This window comes from Suncus etruscus, chromosome 2 (genome assembly GCF_024139225.1).
Source record: "Suncus etruscus isolate mSunEtr1 chromosome 2, mSunEtr1.pri.cur, whole genome shotgun sequence".
NCBI classification, from domain to species: Eukaryota; Metazoa; Chordata; class Mammalia; order Eulipotyphla; family Soricidae; genus Suncus; species Suncus etruscus.
In genome coordinates, this window is record NC_064849.1 from 2,637,258 (window position 1) to 2,650,969 (window position 13,712).

Here is a 13,712-nt window from a genome sequence, read left to right on the forward strand (position 1 = left end):
ATCCCCTACCACTGTGCTATTATTCCGGCTCTCTGACCATTTCTTCATCAGGCAGAGAGAGGCGGGTACCTTCACATGCATACACAGTGCCACTGCATGACTTGGGAACCCCTGGAGGAGGGCCTGGGCTGTGTTTCCCCGTTCCCCTTTCTTGAGGTGCATACGTGAGTACCGAGCACAGCCAGCCTGCCTCAGACACCCCACTATGGCACCTGCTGGCCCTGACCCCTTCTCTTCCTTCCTGCCCCTTCCCCTCTATTCTGATCTAGAACCTTCTCTGACCTCCCTGTCCCTATGCACATGCCCGGCCTGGCTAGCCTAGGACAACAAGAAGCCCTTCACACTGGGCAGGGTCTGGCAGGTCTGGGAGCAGCGTGGAGAGCAACTACCTTGCTCCCAGCTGGCAAGAGGCTCCGAGGGGCTGAGAGATCCCAGAGGACAGAGTTGGGGTGAGTTGCACCCCAAAAGTTCACTGGGGGAGAAGCCAACTGGGCACACGGAGACGTACCAAACAGGGGGTGGGGGGGAGAGAGAGTCTGAGGCGGCAGCAGTTGGTAGCATTATGTAAAATCCCAAGCCCACAAAAATATCATTTGGATGATAAAACGTTAAATTTAGCTCGGTACAGGGTGACTAATACTATGAGGGGAGGCAGTCGGCACCCCAGTTGCCTGGAGCCCATACAGCTGCTCTGAGGAACTTCTGACAAGTCTCGGCCCCGTGTGTGTATGTGTGTGTGTGTGTGTGTGTGTGTGTGTGTGTGTGTGTGTGTGTGTGTGTGTGTGTGCGCACAACAGCCCATTATGTAAGAGGTGACAGGGGCTCAGCAGGGGTGGGGGACCCTCACTTTATTCCCGGACCACCATCGTCTTTTTTTCTGCTGAGCCTGGTGGTCGTCCTCATGGATGAGTGGTGCTGAGGGTCAGGCTCTGAGACAGGGACCCCCCCAGAGCCCTCTTGCCAGGTTGTTCCCAAGCTAAGGGGTCCCCCATGAGTCTGGGCCTTGCAGGGTTGGGTTCTGGGGTCAGGCTTGGCCCCGGAACCTGCTATTTATCTTATACCCCTGGGGGTCGAGAAAGGCCTGGCAGAGAACTCACGGCAGAGGCAGAGATATATGTGCGCGCGTGTGTGTGCATGTTTCTATGTGTGTCCTGCAGCCTGGGTTCCAGGGCTCCTGCTGCGGCGACAGCTTGAGGCTGAGCAGACGAAGCCAACCTGAGACCAGCATGTGGGACCTCACCTGGGCGTCCCAAAAGAGTTGCCACAGCCAGGAAGTGGGTGCCAGGGCCTGGGGCGGCCAACTCAAGATCGAGTGGGCTGAAAGAGGCCAGAGAGAGAGGAGGGGGATGGCGGACAGGGGAAGGGCACAGTGCTGGCCTGCATCCTGACCACCCACTCCCATCTCCAGCACAGCGGAGGGTCCCCCAGAACCGTGGGGTGTGAGCCCTGAGGGAGGGTTCCCTATCCCCTGTTCCCCTCCTCCCCTCCTGCACCCCCAGACTACTCACACCACCCGCACACGCTTTTCCCCCAGAGGTGACGTTAATGCCTTTTTCTTTCCCTTTATAATTCAGGGTGCTGGGCGGGTGGTTTTATTATTATTTTCTTAATTTTAGCAAAGGCACAAAGTCCCACTGTGCCTCTCTGAAGGAGCCATTTCCCTCTTGGCAGGGAGGCTGCTTCAAGTCTGAACCCTGAGGAGGAGACACACGGGGTGGGGTCGCACCTTTGGCACTGGGGGGTCACAAGGACTAGATAGCCCAAGACCTGAGCTCTGCCCTTCTGGCCGGCCCACCACCAGAACTTTGTTCTTACAGGGCTCGGGGACAGGTCTCTCTGCCAGCGGCATTTCCACAAACTATTTCATCACCGGGTCTTGCTCCGAGTTTGCAGGTTTACGGCCCAAACATGATTCATCTTGGGACTTGCCAGTGTCTCAGGTGAAGCAGCAACAACTGGATGGGGATTTTGCCCTTTGTTTGGGTCTGAGGATCAGGGTGGCCTGGGGAATGGCTCTGGGATGAAGCAGGGGACAAGGGCTTGTCTGTGCCCAGGCTGTGTCCCCATTTGCTGCAGGCAGCCCCAGTGCTCCTGCCCCTGAGGGTCCAAGCACTGCGGCCAGCAGTGTGGACACACAACCAGGAATATAAGTCCGGGTGGGTGAATATAGCGGACCACGATTTGGGATTGTCACTAAGGAAAAGGAAGAGGAGGGGGGCTTTAGTAACAAGGACAACAATTGGGGCTGCAGTAGGGCGTTTGTCTTGCATGCGGCCGACCCTGGACAGACTCAGGCTCGATCCTTGGCATCCTATATGGTCCCCTGTGCCTGCCAGGAGTGGTTTCTGAGCGCAGAACCAGGAGGAACCACTGAGCAACACCAGGTGTGGCTCAAAAACAAACGGAACAACAATAATAGCAGCAGCAACAGGATGAGGAAAGAGCAGAGAGCATGTTTGGGGTCTAAGTTCTCTGCCCCCTAGAAAAAGATGCTTAGTGCTCTCAGGGCAGAAGTGGGGGGCCTGCAGGGAGGGTATTCCTGGCTGAAGAGCGGTGGCCTGGCTTCTGGGAGTGAGACCATGTGTGGAGTGAGAGAAACAGTAGAGATACTGGATGATGGGCCAGCAGAGCCATCACTGGGCTCCCACAGATGCACCAGCCACAGATGCCCTCAAAGGGCGCTAATGAGGCCATCAAAATGGCCCGGGGCAACTCTGTGGGTGCCCAGGAGACTGGAACATTCTTGCCCGCAGGCCGGCGGCAGCACCCACAGTGACCAGAAAGGCTGCAGCTGTGTGGAAAAGGCACCCACGGACCCTTGTCCCCTGAAGCCCCTGCTGGGCTCAGGTGGCCAAGGCAAGCAGTGTGGGGAAACGAAGGTGGAAATGAGATGATACCACAGGAAAGAGGGGAGACCCAGGGGCCAGAGAGGTAGCACAGTGGTAAGTCATTTGCCTTGCATATGGCCAACTTGTGATGGACCTGGGTTCGATTCTCAGCATCCTATATGGTTCCCTGGAGCCTGCCAGGAGTAACCCCTAACTGCCTCCAGGTGTGGCCCAAAAACCAAAAAATAAAAACAAAAAAATAGGGGAGACCCAGAAAAGAGAGGAGGGGCGCTCCTTACACGCACATTCTGGGGTCCTGAGGGTGCAAAGTAGATGGGCCGTCACCTCTGAGGAAGGCCAGTGGCCCAGCACCTTGTGTTCCTGGCCTCAGGGACCCCAATTTTGCAGTGTGTCCACATACACTATTTGTTGAAAGAGACTAGAAACACCTTGAGGGGCCAGAGCGGTGGCGCAAGCAGTAGGGTGTTTGCCTTGCACACACTAACCTAGGACGAACTGAGGTTTGATTCGCCAGCGACCCATATGGTCCCCCAAGCCAGGAGCAATTTCTGAGCGCAGAGCCAGGAGTAAACCCCTGAGCATCACCAGGTGTGGCCCAAAAATCAGAGGAAGGAAGGGTGGATGGAAGGAAGGAAGGAAGGAAGGAAGGAAGGAAGGAAGGAAGGAAGGAAGGAAGGAAGGAAGGAAGGAAGGAAGGAAGGAAGGAAGGAAGATTATAGAAGGCTTCCTGCAGGAGTAACTGCCTAGGAAGAGGCAGGTTGGGTGAGGGGATCATGACAATATGACCGGGTTGGGGGCCTGAAGACAGTATCAATGGTTCTCAGAAGACCCTCTGGCTGCAGGGAGAGGTGGGGCTGGTGGTCTCTTGGAGAGGAGGGTGTGGACATGTACATACACTCACATACATGCACACCTGCGTGTTGCCTGAGCAGCTTTCTGGTCCGTCCTGATCCTATGAGTTACACGCAGGATACAGCGAGGACCTAAGGAGACGCTGTCAAGGAGGGCTTCCCACAGGAGGTGGCAGAGCAAGCTCAAGGTCAGGCTGGGAGTGGGGAGTGCTCAGAAGTGCCTCATGGGGGGGCAAGGACACACGTTGGGGCTCAGGGTCCTTGGAGGAGACAGGAAGAGCCTCGCCCAGGAGAGGCTGTTTGTTGGCAGCCAGAGGAGCCGCTGACCTTGCACCGGGGACCTTGGGCGGCTGGGAGAGGTGTCACGGCTCAAGGTCACGGTGCTGGGCCCAAGCCGGGGACAGGGACAGGGATGACAGGGTTGATGGGGTTCCTAGAGCAGAAAGGGAGGAAGCCTCCCTCTCAGGGTCAAGATTGTGACCCTGTCTGCTGGATGAAGCTGTGGGGAATGCCCCCCTCTTCCTGTCCTTCCTTTGACCCTGCAGTCTGGAGGCCTTCCCAGTTGCAGTATCTTTCCACATCCCCTTTGTTTTTATTTGTTTGTTTGTTTTGGGCCACACCCGGCGGCGGTGCTGATAGGTTACTCCTGGCTCTGCACTCTCTCCTGGCAGACAAGGGGGACCATATGGGATGCCAGGAATCGAACCCGGGTCCGTCCTGTGTTGGCTGCCTCCAAGGCAAACCCCCTACTGTTGTGCTATTGCTCTGGCCCTCAGATCCTGTTTTATTTACTTATCTTTGGTTTTGGGGTCACACCCAGCAATGCTCAGGGGTTCTTCCTGGCTCTACACTCAGGAACCATTCCTGGCGGTGCTCAGAGGACCGTATGGGATGCCGGGGAGAGAACCTGGGTGACATAGTGCAAGGCTAACTAACTATTGCTGTGCTATCACTGTGGCTGCCAAAGATGATTATTTGTTTTTTGTTTGTTTTGGTTTTTGGGTCCCACCCGGCAGCGCTCAGGGGTCCCTCCTGGCTCTACACTCAGAAATCGCTCCTGGCAGGCTCGAGGGATCTTATGGGATGCTGGAATTTGAACCACCGCCCTTCTGCATGCAAGGCAAATGCCCTACTGCCATATTATCTCTCTGGCCCCAAAGGTGATTATTTAGAAGCAGGTGGAGAAAATGAGGTCACCGGCACCTTGAAAGCCAGGCTGTGGGCCTGTCCCCCTGTGGGCTGCCAGTGAGATCGGCAGCACCCCAGGCTTTGCTGGGCAGGGGCACTGGGCATCCCTGGGTGTCACCTTGCTCACCCCTTCCCCCCGTAGGCCTCAGGCCTTGCTACCCTACACTTCCAGAGTGCTGGGCCCAGGACCTTCTCCTAGGAACCTGACAGGGGACCCCACTGCATGCCCTCATCTTGGGGGCACCAAGAAGTGCCCGTGCTCAGCCCAAGCCAGGTGAGCAAACAGCGGGTTGCTTCCGACGGGCTGAGTGGAGCCACACACTGGAGGCCTGAGGCCGCGGCAGCTGGTCCAGCCACAGCTCGAGCATGTTTATCTTTCCACCCGCAGCATAGGGACCCGCCAGGTCAGTGTCCGCCACAGGGCGAAGAGCAGGTCGTGAGCGGCTCAGAGACCAGCACGCCTGAGCCTGAGAGCTCGCATGGTTTCATCCTCCTCTGGGACTTACTCCTGAATGCTGGGACTCAAATCTGTGGTTCCTGCCCAACCCTCTGAGCCTGCTGCCCTCCTGCCACCCAGCATTAGTAATGGAGTCAAACCATCATTATTTCTAGAACATTCTTTCAGGAGGCCACACCCAAGGGTGCTCAGGAATTGCTCCTGGCAGGCTTTCAGAGACCCTATAGGATGCTGGGGATTGAACCTGGGTCAGCTACATGCAAGGCAAACACCCTCCCCTCTGAGCTATCACTCCAGCTCATCATCCAGAACATTCTTGCCTCCCCAAGCAGAAGGTAGGTGCCCCCTGTTCTTAGTAGTGGATGCATTTCCCTATTAGGGTGCTGGCCAGGTGTGGACTGGGCAGTGTGGGGTTGGCTGTCCCAATTCTGCTCCACTGCACCCAAGGACCACCTTGCCTTCACTCATTCTCCCCCTGCACAGTCCCACTAGGAGTTCCCCTGGGCCATGCCCCCTGCCAGAAAGGCGCATGGTCAGGAGGAGGGGGACAGAGGGATGTGTGAGATGAGACTAACAGCCCTAAACAAAGGTGTTCCCCCCCCAACTTTCTTTTTCCCTAATCTCTTCTTTTGGCACATGAAAACCCACCTGGGGGGCCCGAGAGATAGCATGGAGGTAAGGCGTTTGCTTTTCATGCAAAAGGATGGTGATTCAAATCCTGGCATCTCATATGGTCCCCAGTGCCTGCCGGGGGCGATTTCTGAGCAGAGAGCCAGGAGTAACCCCTGAACACTGCCGGGTGTGACCCAAAAACAAAACAAAACCAAAAACACCTGGATTACAGGGCCTTCCCCCACCCTGGTGGATTTGGTTCTGGGGAATAAAGAGAGAGCAGGTCTGGCTTTTGGGGGGCACAGAGGGAGCACATGGCAGAGAGAGGCCATGAGGCAAAAAGCAGACCGACTCCAATGAATCTTTAACTCACTGACTTGGTATTATGTATTTATTTATTTTTGATTTTTTGGCCACATCGGTGATGCTCAAGGGTTACTTCTGGCTCTGTGTTCAGAAATCGCTCCTGGCTCGGGGGACCATATGGGACGCCGGGGATCAAACCACGGCCCATCCTAGGTCAGCTGTGTGCAAGGTAAATGCCCTACTGCTGCACCATGGCTCTGGCCCCAGCCCCCGGCTTAGAGGAAGATGAGTGAGACTGTGTGGACTGATTTCCCTCTCCGGGTTCTGCTAGGCCCAGGACAGATGGGGAGGGCTCAGTCACCCCAGAAAGTCTCTTTAGAAGGAAGAGACACTTTTTGTTTTTTGTTTTATTTTGAGCCACACTCAGCAATGCTCAGGGCTTATTCCTGCCTCTGTGCTCAGGAATGACTCATGGTGCTCAGGAGGACCCTATGGGATGCTGGAAAGGAACCTGGGTTGCTGCTTGCAAGGCAAATGGCCTCCCTGCTGTGCTGTCGCTCCAGCCCCTGGAGGGCACTTTCCTTTCCAACCTTCCCTTTCTCTGCCTTGAATGGAGATGCCAAAATACAAGTTATTGTGACAAGAGGGGGAAAGCTCCTGGCCATGAAGGAGAGCCAGGCCCTGGACCCCATCCAGCTTAGGGGCTAAGAGGTGAGGGGGCGAGGGGTGAGCAAGGCACTGAGCAGCCCCCAGCCAAGGCCCCTTTTTTGGTGCTCGAAGCTTGGCCACAAAATCTGGGGCCCAGAGAGCCGAGGACCCTCTTCCTCTGGGGGGGGCCCCAGCTCCATCTCCATGGTGACAAGTCCCAGCCTGTAGCTAAAAATAAAATTGCACCTCTAGAGCGCCCCACACCCGCCTGCCAGAGTTGAGAGACCCCGCATGGGGCCAGGAGGATTTGGACTCAGGTCCGGTACACCCACCACCAAGACCCCCAAGTCTACAGACTGTCTGCCCCCCTCATCCAGGGCCCTCGGGACCCACAATGCCTTGCCAGGGTGCCTTGACCTGAGGTGCCAGTGGTTCATTGCGAGTCTCCTAATCACCCCAGAGCTAGTTCAGTTCCCCTGTGGTGGTCCACTGAGCACTGTGACTCTCCCCCATGGGTCCCACTTTGCCATCTGGGGGAGGAGGACACAGGCTCAGGCCCCTTGGCCCACAGGAGAACCTGAAAAGAGCCAGTGCTGGGGGCCAGCTGGACCCCCACCACCACTGCCATGCTTGACCCATAAGTGTCACCCATTGCCTGTGTTGACCAGGTCACCCACCGTTCAGGCTTCTGCCGAGCACACCAGGCTCCAATTCTGAGGTCCGTTATGGCTGATTTTCTTTTTCTTTTTTCCTTTTCTTTTATGGTTTTTGGGTCACACCTGGCAGTGCTCAGGGGTTCCTCCTGGCTCTACACTCAGAAATTGCTCCTGCAGGCTCGGGGGACCCTATGGGATGCCGGGATTTGAATCACCGTCCTTCTACATGCAAGCAAATGTCCTACCTCCCTGCTATCTCTCCGGCTCCCGTTATGGCTGATTTTCAATGGCCTTCTAAGGTTTCCAGCGAGGCTCGAGGGGTGCAGCACCCCACTACTCACCAGCCCAGAGTTAATAATTAAACAACCCTAATTGGCGACCGAACAGTTCTGAGCAGCTTCCTGGCACCGTGGCCCCCGTGGCCCCCACGCCCGGCGATAATGGATTTCCTAAGTCAGCCAGGAGCTAATTCACATGGAAAGTTAATTAGCCTAATGAAGGCAAGTGTGACACGGAGCACTCCAGACTCAGCCACCCACAGCTTCGAGGCCTCCGGGGAACCAAGGGGAGTTGGGCAGGGACCCCCACAGCTCACTACCGGCCACTGTGCTTGGGCACCCCTTGAGGGAGCTGCCAACAGGCTACCCCTTGCTCGCCACCCCACACACCACACAGCAGGCCACAGTGTAGATCCTGAAGGAAGGTACCCCGCCTGCACCCCTGTGGACCCCAGGCCCTCCTTTTCCTTTTTGTTTTTGGGTCACACCCGGCAGCACTCGAGGTTCCTTCTAGCTCTGTGCTCAGAAATCGCTACTGGCAGGCTCATATGGAATGCCGGGATTTGAACCACCGTCCTCCTGGGTTGGCTGAATGTAATGCAAACGCCCTACCGCTGTGCTACTGTGCTCTCTCTCAGGCCCCAAGACCCTCATTTTTCTACTGCTCTCCTGCACCGCCCCCAGCCGGCCTTCCTGGAGCAAGTCAAAGCTGCCATCACCCACCGCCCTGGGCTGTGCGAGGACAAAGTGTGGAAGAAGGGACACAGGGACTGAGGAGGGCCTCAGCCGGAAACCGTACACCCCACAAGGCAAGGTGAGTGGGGGCCCCTGCAGAGATGAATGCGCTGAGAGAAAATGAGGGTAGTGGGGTCCTGGGGAAAGGGCCTGGGGGTGAGGGAGCAGTGGAGCCAGATGCTGATATGGGAAGATGAAAAATGGGGAGCATGGGACAGATGTCCAGAGAGTGAGGCCCTCAGTACGATCCTGGACCACCCACAAAAGAGCTGGACCTTGTGGTTCTGCTGAGGAACCAGATACCAGATACAAACTCACAGACACACAGACACACATGCACCCATGCTGTTAGCATGTTACACCTTATTTTACCCAAAACAAAGATCATCCCTGGTTTCTTTGTATCCGTTTGTTTACAACTTGGTTTCACCCAGAACGAAGATTGTCTTATATGTAAACCTGGGTGGGACAGGTTTAGGATAGCCGGAGCTATCTGCCCTTACTTTGTATGTCCTTACTGACACACTCAGGCATGGTCTCTGGACTTAATAAAAACGGCAGTTCCGGCAGGCAGCTTGCGAGAGATACGAAGTAGAAGACTGTCAGACTACACGTGTTTAGCCCTCAACCTGGTCTATATTATTTCATGCATGACCCAGATTCAGACTTGTTCACCTTTGGGTTGGAAATATGGCGTGTGGGGTGATTTTGCAACACGAAATGAACTCAGATCTCAGAACTTATGCCCAGACGCTTGCCCAGAACTCAGATCAGCGGCAAGGGCTCAGCTCTTGCTATGGGCCACATGAATGATAATCCGGGAACAGAGAAGGTGGGGCCAGCGCTGGGTCCGTGTTTGGCTGCAGGACAAATGAAGTTGGAGAAGCAAGAGAGGAAACCTGCTCCCTGCTCCATAAAAGCCCAGAGAGTCGCTGTCCTTCACCCCAAATCCTGCAGGAGGAACCAGGAAACAAGCCAAATTTCAAAAGCCCCCAGAAGTGAGAAAAGTGGGCCCCAGAGTCAGGCTGATGGTGGCTTTCCTGGCAGTGCTCCCCATGGAGCCCCGCCCCCTTCTCCCAGGAAGTGCTCCCCATGGCGAGTTCAGCCCCCAGTGGGAACCTCACACAAGGGGAGTCTCAGGCTAGGCCCGGTCTCCTGGCCCAGCAGGGGGATGCTGCCCGTTTGCTCCTAATACTGCTTTGTACTGGGGTCTCCCACACATGGAGCCCTTCCCTGGATCTGACCATGCCAGGTGGCTAAGGGGGCCTCCATCTGCCCAGAGCCTGAACTGCCATGACCCTGTGGCCCCCTGCAGGGCAGCTGGGGGGGGGGGTCAGGGGAGCATGGTAGAGAAACCCTGCAGCAAGCGTGCCCCAAATCTAGGAGAATGAAGACCCGCTGGGCCCTGGCCCGGCTCCTCCGAGTGGCCAAGATTCCTTTCTCCATGGATTACCCAAGAGGGGAAAATTAACTGCAGAAAATGTTTGGGTTTTCTCCCGCTTATGAAAAAGGAAGAAGGAGATAAAGAAAAAGCAAGTGAAAAGTCAACAGAAAGCCTGACCAAGCGCCAAGAAAAGCAACTTAAAGGGCCTCGGGAGGACAGAGGGAGGACGACTCAACCCCAGAAAATAGCCTGGTTATGTGTGCCAGGCCACAAGCCACCCAGTGAGGAAGAGTCCTGTCTCTAGTCCCTAACCCACCTAACATCCCCTAGTGAGCCTCCATGCCCCCTGGGAATGGTCTGGGGGAGCCACAGGGAAGAGCTGGTGGCTTGCTGCAAAACTGGGGCCTCAGGGACATGGCAGGAGCCACCTGGCCCCCCAAAATGCCAGGAGCCACCTCTGAAGAAAACACAAAACCAGAGTCAGACACGGGGTGGGGTGGGGGGAGGCCCAGTCCTAAGAGCCAGCTGGGCACAGAGCAAAGGGTACAGGTGTTCAGCTGGACCCCAAGCACCCATGGGAGCGACTCTCAAGCTAGAGCAGGCCCCAAGCACCACTGGGTGTGGTCCAACCCCCAAAAGAGGAAAAGAAGGAGGAAGCTACCATGCGCTTGGGGCTCAGGGATGCCCCCAATGTGGTCCAGTGGTGTGGAAGAGCCCAGTCTGGCTGGAGCAGAGGGCGAGGAGGGCCAGGAAGAAGGGATTGGGGACATTTCTTCTCCTCTGGCACCCATGAGGAAAGAGTGGACCACACGGGGGTTCTCTTAAGCTCACACCTGGGAGCACAGGAACAGAGATGGATCTTGGGGAGACCCTTCTTGGAACCACGGATGGTTCGATTCTGATTATAGAGCTCAACCAGTTTTGGTTTTGCTTTGTTTGGGGGCCGCACCCGGCGGTGCTCAGGGCTTACTCCTGACTGTGCTCAGGGAGCCATATGGGGTTCTGAGACTCGAACCCAAGATCAGCTTTACAAGGTCATCTGTGTGCACAGCACCCAATCCCCTACCCTATCTCGCTGGTCTCTGTTATCTCTTTTGCTTGATTTTGTTTTGGGGCCACACCAGACAGTGCTCGGGGGGGGGGGGGGGGATCCTCCTGGCTCTGTGCTCAGGAATCAGTCCTGAGCAGGCCCAGGGGACCCTATGTATGGGACGCCAGGGATCAAACCCAGGGCTACCACGTGCAAGACCAGCTGTTCTGTCTCTGGCCCCTGGAGCTCAGGCATGTGACTTCGACAATCTTGCAGGGCTGACGTCCCCCAAGTGACAACATCAAGCACGCGCATGCTCACACCAGCCCTGGTGGCCCCGGGGCAGCACCTGGCTGCCAAGTGGGGGATCAATACCATCGATCCATGATCGTCTCTCAGCACAGATACTTCCAATGAGTGGGAGGGCAAGCAGAAGGGTGCAGGCTCTCTGCAGGCCCTACAATTCACTCTTGGGACCCTGAATTTCAGGATTTCCCACCCCCAGGTCCCCTCTTTTGAGTTCCCACCTTTGCCAGCTTGGACAGTCCCTGCCCCTCTGTTCACTGCACCCTGGACTCCCCCAGAGGGAATAGGACTGGGCAGGCTGTATAAAATTGGAAACTGAGGCTGCAGGGCTGCTATGGGCCGGGGATGACACTGTAATTAGGGGCCCCAACCATATACAATTGGAAACTGAGGCAGGGCTGCAATGGGCTGGGGGTGACAAAGCACCCTGGGGGCCCCAGCTGTATACAATTGGAAATTGAGGCTCAGGGCTGTGATGGGCTGGGGGTGACGATACACCCTGGGGCCCCAGCCGTATAAAATTGGAAACTGAGGCTGTAGACCTGCTATGGGCTGGGTGGGGAGTGACTATGCACCTCCGGGGGCCCCAGCCTTATAAAGTTGGAAACTGAGGCTGCAGGGCTGCAATGGGCCAGGGGTGGCGATACACCCCGAGGGTCCCAGCCCCTCCCCGGACTCACCCACCTTGTGTCCAAATCAGGCGACCCGGCTTCCCACAGAGAGGGACTCAGAGGCCACCCAGCTGGCCTCAACTGTGTTGGGTTAGATCCACCCAGGGGCTCCTAGGAACTCAGAACCCATCACCTCCACTGCTCCAGGCCAGGCCAGGTTGGCCAGGTTGGGCTGAGCAGCTGTGAGGCCAGGGATGGGCAGGGGCCGAGCACTGCCCACAGTGAAGGCGGCTCCCGAGTCATTGGGTCCTCCCCAGGGAACCGCCCGCTCCAGCACCAGCTCCAAGGGCACGACGCGGCCTTCTCCAGGCTCTAGAAGTTTCCTCCGCTAATAGCTACAAATAATGGGACTGTCCTCCCTCCCCAGGGACTGGCCAGCCCAGGGGCCTTGGACATGTTAAAAATAGTGCTCCAAACAGGCAGCAAACAGAACAGGGCCTGAGGGAAGGGTCAAAGCCTCTGGGCTCCTAAAGCCACTGCTCACCCTTGCCCACCCACAGAAGACACAGAAGCATTCCAGCTTCCCTATACTTGGGCAGTGCCTTGAGGTGCCTGGGAGCCAGTGAGGACTGGCCAGAGCCTATGATGGGGACCCGGGGGTGTGTGTGTGTGGAGGACACTCACACATCACGATTTCTTGTTTGATGGGGGACACACCTAGCAGTGAGCTCAGGGTATCATATGATAGGGTACCTAAGATCTAACTCAGCTGGCAGCATGCAAGCAAGCAAGTGCCCCCCCAGACTGTCCATCCCTCAGCATCGTCCTGGTGATGGGGTGGGGACCCCCCAGGGTGGGGACCCCCCCCCATAAACCTGGGCCAGGGTCCTGCCATGCCAAATCAGTGCCCTGACCTGCTGGCACCCAGATGCTCGGATGGCACTCAGGGGCCCAACATTTGACATCTCACATCTGACATCAGGAGGGGCTGACGGAGGGAGGGAGAGCAAGGGGGCTGGGGCACCAAGGAGGGTCCGGACCCCGAGGGGCCCTTGTGACAGCCGCCACCTCTCGCCCCCACGGCCCGGCTCCTCTGCCTCCTGGGCCCAGCCCGGGGCTGGCGAGGCCCGGGTCTGCGCTGCCCGGCCCCGATCTCGGGCCTGCCCGCCCGGCTGGGACCGCCCGGCTCGGCCGCACTCACCCGGGCGCTCGTCCTCGGGCCTCCGCCGCCGCCCGCCCGGCCCGCGGCCCCGCCGGCACGTCCCGCAGCTCGGCCACGCACGTGCGGGCCGCCCCGCCGCCGGGCAGCCTCCGGGACAGCGCAGCGCCGGGCCGAGCCGGGCCGCCCCGCATGGCCGCACACGGCGCCTCCGGACGCCGCCGCACGCGAGGAGCCGCCGCCGCCGCCGCCCCCGCCCGCCCGCCCGCCCCGCCCCGGCCCGGCCCGCGCCGCCCGCCCCGGCCACGCACCGGGACGGAGGCTGGCACAGGCGACAGAGTAGCGGGCAGGAGGGCTAGTCGCCCTCCTCCTTCCTTCCTTCTTCCTTCCTTCTTCCTTCCTTCTTCCTTCCTTCCTTCCTTCCTTCATTCCTTCCTTCCTTCCTTCCTTCCTCCTTCCTCCCTCCCTCCCTCCTTCCTCCTTCCTCCTTCCTTCCTTCCTTTCTTCCTTCCTTCCTTCCTCCTTCCTTCCTTCCTTCCTCCCTCCCTCCCTCCCTCCTTCCTCCTTCCTTCCTTCCTTCATCCTTCCTTCCTTCCTCCTTCCTTCCTTCCTTCCTTCCTTCCTCCCTCCCTCCCTCCCTCC

General features: G+C 57.6%; 1 protein-coding gene across 1 annotated transcript in view; it reads right to left on the reverse strand.

Annotated features, from left to right (window-relative positions):
* Positions 1 to 13,266, reverse strand: part of PITPNM2 (phosphatidylinositol transfer protein membrane associated 2) — a 63,880-nt gene extending 50,614 nt beyond the window's left edge. The window contains exon 1 of the mRNA XM_049769187.1: positions 13,113 to 13,266. The gene's annotated coding sequence lies outside the window, so the exon portion shown is untranslated. The remainder of the gene's footprint in view (positions 1 to 13,112) is intronic.
* Between the last annotated feature and the right edge of the window lie 446 nt (positions 13,267 to 13,712).